Genomic DNA, 6,000 nt, shown 5'->3' with positions numbered 1-6,000 from the left:
AAAAGTGAAATTTTTGGGCATTTCAAAACTCTTAAAGCTATGGTTGAAAAAGAAACAGGCCTGCAGATAAAATGCCTAAGGTCAGATGGAGGGGGAGAGTACCTCTCAAATGAGTTTGCAAGGTTCCTGCAGGAGCATGGCATAAAGCAGCAATATTCATGCAGTCATACCCCACAACAAAATGGAATTGCAGAAAGGAAAAACAGGCATATTGGAGAGGTATCTCGTGCCATGCTCAATGAAAAAGACTTGCCAGATTTTTATTGGGCTGAAGCAGTTGCTACAGCAGTCTACATAATGAACAGGACTACCACTGCAGCAATACATGGAATGACTCCAGAGGAGAGGTATACTGGTAGGAAACCAGATATTTCTCATTTGAAAATTTTTGGTTGCATTGCCTATGTACATGTGCCAGATGAGTTGAGATCCAAGTTGGATCCAAAAGCTGAGAAGTGCATCTTTATTGGTTACTCTCTGCACCAAAAAGGGTATAGATGCTATAACCCTTCTACTCGTAAGTTTACAGTGAGCAGAGATGTTGTTTTTGATGAGATGAGTAGCTGGTATAAACCAGTAAATGTGATTGATGATGTAGATGCACAAAATGGTAATGCTGCACAGAATTCACAGCAGCAGTCACAAAATATTAGTGGACCTGGAGCGTCCTCTAGCAGTGGTTCACATTCTTCGCCATGGACAGGTAGATTGAGATCAGGAGAATCTTCTCAAAGCAATGCAGATAGTGGTATGCAGGTATCACGAAAAGGAAAAGAGAAGGTTGATCAGCCCATGTTTGATGTGAATGCAGGTCACTCTTATGTGGATGGTGAATCCAGTGGTTCAGAACAGAGCATTGATGATGAGTTGGGTATCCCCTCTATTGTTACACCTGGAGTAAGGAAGACCATGGATATTTTGAGAGCACCTCGAAGTGAACCTACTTTGCGCAGGTCTACGAGAGCTAGGTATCCTGTGGATAGGCTGAAATATGATGGATTTATAGCCATTCACTATGCATATATGGTCAAAGTAATACAGGAACCAGAACCCACTTCTTTTGAGCAAGCCATGGGAAAAGAAAAATGTGAGAAAGCCATGGATGAAGAAATGGATGCCTTGGAAGCAAATGCTACATGGGAATTGGTACCTTTGCCTAAAGATAAGAATGCAATTGGCTGTAAGTGGGTTTATAAGGTGAAGCACAATGCAAATGGTTCTGTGAACAGATACAAGGCAAGATTAGTAGTCAAGGGGTATGCACAAACATATGGCATTGACTATGAAGAAACATTCAGTCCGGTTGCAAGGATGGCAACCGTAAGAGCAGCCATTGCTATGGTTGCATCAAAGGGATGGTCTTTATATCAGATGGATGTAAAGAATGCCTTCTTGCATGGTGATTTGCAAGAAGAGGTATATATGGAGCAGCCACCAGGTTATGTGCATGTTGTTCATCCTGAGTTTGTTTGCAGGTTGAAGAAAGCATTGTATGGCTTGAAGCAAGCACCTAGAGCATGGTCTGACAAGATAGGACAGTATCTTGTCACTATTGGCTTTCAGATTTCCAAGGCAGATTTCTCACTTTATGTGAGAAAAACAGAGAAAGGTATCATGCTACTTGTCATTTATGTTGATGATTTGATTATGACAGGTGACAGTGATGAAGATATCCTTCATGTGAAAATGCTATTGAAGCAGAAGTTTGAGATGAAGGATTTGGGAGAGCTGCGTTATTTCTTGGGCATTGAGGTGATTAGATCACCAGGTGGGATACAGCTCTTGCAGAGGCAGTATGGATTGGACATCCTGTCCAAATATGGGATGACAGGCTGTAAGCCTATTTCAGTTCCTTTGGAGCAGAATGTGAAGCTGAGCGCAGATGCAGGTGAGCTTCTGGAAGACCCTACTACGTATAGACGCATAGTAGGAAGCTTGATTTATATGACTATTACTAGGCCAGATTTGAGCTATGCTGTTGGATTGGTAAGTCAGTTTATGCAGGCTCCAAGGAAACCACATTTGGATGCGGCTAGACGCATACTAAGGTATGTGAAGTCCACATTGCAGCATGGACTATTTTATGAGACTGGGGTTCAGATACAGTTGCATGGATACACTGATGCTGATTGGGCTGGTAGTATTTCTGATAGACGATCTACCAGTGGATATGTGTTCTCTTTTGGGAGTGCTGCAGTCACTTGGAGCAGCAAGAAACAGCCTACAGTTGCCTTGTCAAGCACAGAGGCTGAGTATAGGGGTACAGCAATGGCTGCATGTGAGGTAGCTTGGTTGCATAAGCTACTTTATGATATGCATCAGTCTACAGATGGGCCAGTTGTCATTTATTGTGACAACATGAGTAGTATACACTTGGCAAATAACCCAGTCTATCATGCTAGAACAAAGCACATTGAGGTGCATTATCACTATGTGCGGGAGAGGGTTTTACTAGGTCTTATTGATCTAGTTTATGTCAGCACAGAGGATCAGGTAGCTGACATATTCACGAAGGCATTGGGCACAGAGAAGCTGCGCAAGTTCAGAGACCTGCTTGGTGTGTAGGAATTGGGATTGAGCTCGAGGGGAAGTGTTGAGATATCGAGCTCCACTCGTGATATGCCAGGGTGACCGTTGTGCATTTATGTCACCGACGTGTCAGTTGCAGATGCGGTTGGTATACCGCCCATGAATAATAGCTAGACGATAGCTATCATTATCTACTCTAGTTCGTGGCTCAGTTAGTATGCCACTTAGTTAGTTGAGTTTGGTTTGAGACCCATATATAGGGTTCTTCTATTTCTTTGTATGTGAGTTCTTTTGGCTTACACAACTAAGAAGAGGAAAACTGTTTTCAGCCTCCACCCTTGTGTGTATTCCCCTATTGTGCAAGTAAGAAAGCTACAAGTGAGACTCCTTCCTTCTCTCCCACAATCTTGACAATCTAGTCATATTCGCATTTGTAGCTTGCTGAAGTTGCATTCTGCTCTGACTAGACACGGTTTGAACACAATGTCTTTGTGTTCTCGTGGTGTGGCCTTTTTGCCCTTGATGGCTAGATTGGCCAATTGATGTTCTAGGGTCTCTATTTCTCTCTGTTCGGGTATGGGCTTTTGGTTGCTCTATTGCAAGTGAGACTCCATGCTGGTGCAGAGCCATTGCTATACTAGGGTCTAATTTGGAGGACCTGTCACAGCACGTGTTTTCCCTCCAACCTACTTGGGGGAGGTGCGGAGGGGGCAGAGCCCCCTCTGCGGGGGTCCGAGGTGGCAGTCCCCCCGGCCCGCAAGGCCGTTATGGTAAAGGCCATACACAATTTGGAGGACCGTTTATAGCCAAATTTTGAACTTCTTGCTCTAAGTTTCAGCCTAGTGATGGATCTATGATGTGCCTTTAGCTCTACGTGGTCCTAGGTCAACTTTGGGGTTTAGATGCTTCAGAATTTGTGTTCAAGATACCTGTCCGATTTTGACAGTTTTCTGTCCGATTCTCAAACGTCCGATTTTCAGGAGTCCGATTATCAGAATCGGACATCCGATTTTGGGTTGGTCCGATCGGCCCAGTGGTCCGATTTTGCTCACGTCCGATTCTAAGAATCGGATCGGTCAGGGTGGTCCGATTCCGGGTGGTCCAATTCCGGGTGGTCCGATTTCCAAAATCGGACGGGCTGGTCCGAGTGGTCCGAATCTGATGGGTTGGTCCGATCGGACGGGGTTGGTCCGATCGGACGGTTGTCCGAGCGTCCGAGTCCGAGTGGTCCGATTTCCAAAATCGAACGGGTTGGTCCAAGTCCGAGTGTCCAAGTGGTCCGAGCATCCGATTATGAACCGATCTGAGTGGTCCGAGTCCGAGTGTCCGAGTATGGACTGGTACGATTCTGGGACTCGGACGACCTGGTCCAACGGTGCAGACGGCGGCCCGCGAGTTGCACGCGATGCCTCTAGACTGATGTCTACTACACCGAATCGGCCAGCGCCTTCCAAATAGGTACAAAACACTACCAGGAAGTGCCAGACATGCCTGGAATCACTATGGTGCTCGAATCGAGCGGCATTCCAAGGATCTGTGCCCCTATTTTCCTGTTCAGCCTGTTATACAGCAACAGAAAACCCTACTGTTTGCTTGTTTTTTCTTTGTTTTTTCCTATCCTAAATGCATACAAATCACAAAGTAAATACCTACACTACTTCATTCCACAACACAAATCTCAAGAAAGCAAAAAAACTACTTGCCAAGGAGATCGAATACCCTCTTCAACCCCCTCGCTTCCTACCTATCTACCTCAAGCACTGGTTCGGGGAAAACCCTACTCCAATGCTCGATTTGAAGCGCGCAAGCACTCAAGGCTTGAATCCGTCGGTCCCGACAACGGAACCAAAATGTGGGAGCTTTTACTCAACTGCCAAGACCCACGGACTGCTTATTGTTTCAAGCGTTCCAAGCCGAGCACTAATGGCTACCTCTCACATAGCCGACGCGCCATCCATATCATATGTCCTTGGTGTGCCTCACTATTTCAAGAGCTAATCGTAAAAGCTTGGTTTATACTCTAATGTCACATGATAGTCCATATCCTATGGACGAATGTCCACATGTATGATATAAGCCAAAATTTCAATCAAGAGGTCCCCTAAGTTGATTCAACTTGGAATGTGGTGTTCTTCCTCTATTAGGATTCTATCCAAGTATAGATGTAGCATGATATAGTCTTCTAATGGTCAATTTCTTATCATTGCTAATACCCGTAAATGAAGTTGGAGCCATGCATGTTTGGTCATACTCAAAAGTTTTGATGGCACATCGTTGCTCCGCATTGATCATAACTTGATAACCCTCTTGTTCCCATTGAATGCATAGAATATACCACTTGCATAAGAAATTGGACTCAAATTCAACTAATTCTTGGAGTTCAACAAGTTCTTGTGGTGGCATTGGAATATTGTTCTTCTTGAAGTTTGTGATTAAGCATTGGCTTTTCATTGGCAATCAAATATCTTGCAATGGTGGAGGCCTTTGTGAAGATGAATTCATATTCTTCCCAAGAACACAGCAAGGAACATACCACATTTGCTATGTGCTCATCAAGTAGATCTAGGTCCAAGCATTCATAACTTCTAGCAAACAATGTGAAAGTTGAGTCCAATGGTCGAATGCACATTATTAAGTCATCTCCTATGTCCATGGCCATGTTGGAAGCCAATTCAAGAATGGATCGTGTTGTTGCAATGGCTTAAGGCCTACTGGTGGCTTTGGTTTAATTGGATTGGACAGGTTGGTATGTGGTGTTTCTACTTTGGGATTCTCATTGGGTTTGGTGAGCATGGTTTGAGAAGTTGATTCGGTTTGAATTTTGGTTGATGCTTTTTCATCAGATTGTGTAGTGGTAATCACATCCAAGTTACTAGGTGGGAGCTCATTGATGATTGGTTTCTCATTGACGATTGGTTGAGCTTTTGGTCGATAGACCATTGGAGTACTCATGGATTGAGCACCCTTCCTCTTGGATTTTCTGTTACCCTATTTGATTTATGTTTTTGGACATTATGTTTTTGAGCTTGGGATTGAGGAGCATGCATTCCACTTGTGAGTTTGGGCAGCCACACCAAGGTGTTAACTCCATAGTGACCTTAGGCATGCAATAGGGCTTTTGGGACCCCGCACCCTAGTCACCTATGTACCGTAGGAGCACCCACTCCTCCGTTTAGGTCTAGAGTGTGAGGCATGAAAACTATGAGTTCCTAATGATTGGCTTTTGTGAGGTTGTGGTCTATGCTTGGGGACCCACTTGATTGTTTGATTCATAGCTTTGGTTGTGGTTTCTACATGCTGGTGGGACTTCACAATGGGTGTACATTGTGATGCGCCACCCCCTCCTTAGGGTTGATACTAGGGTTAACTATTGACGGCGCTACAGGCTTTTGGATGGTTGTGGTGCCCTTGCCGAAAGCTGTTACTATTCTAACATTGCCTATGGCAAGGTAGATGTGCTATGAGTCATAG

This window comes from Lygodium microphyllum, chromosome 19, assembly GCF_053477565.2.
Source record: "Lygodium microphyllum isolate KBCC chromosome 19, Lygodium_microphyllum_v1.1.10, whole genome shotgun sequence".
NCBI lineage: Eukaryota > Viridiplantae > Streptophyta > Polypodiopsida > Schizaeales > Lygodiaceae > Lygodium > Lygodium microphyllum.
The sequence above is the reverse complement of the archived record's forward strand: the minus strand, read 5'-3'. Positions refer to the sequence as shown.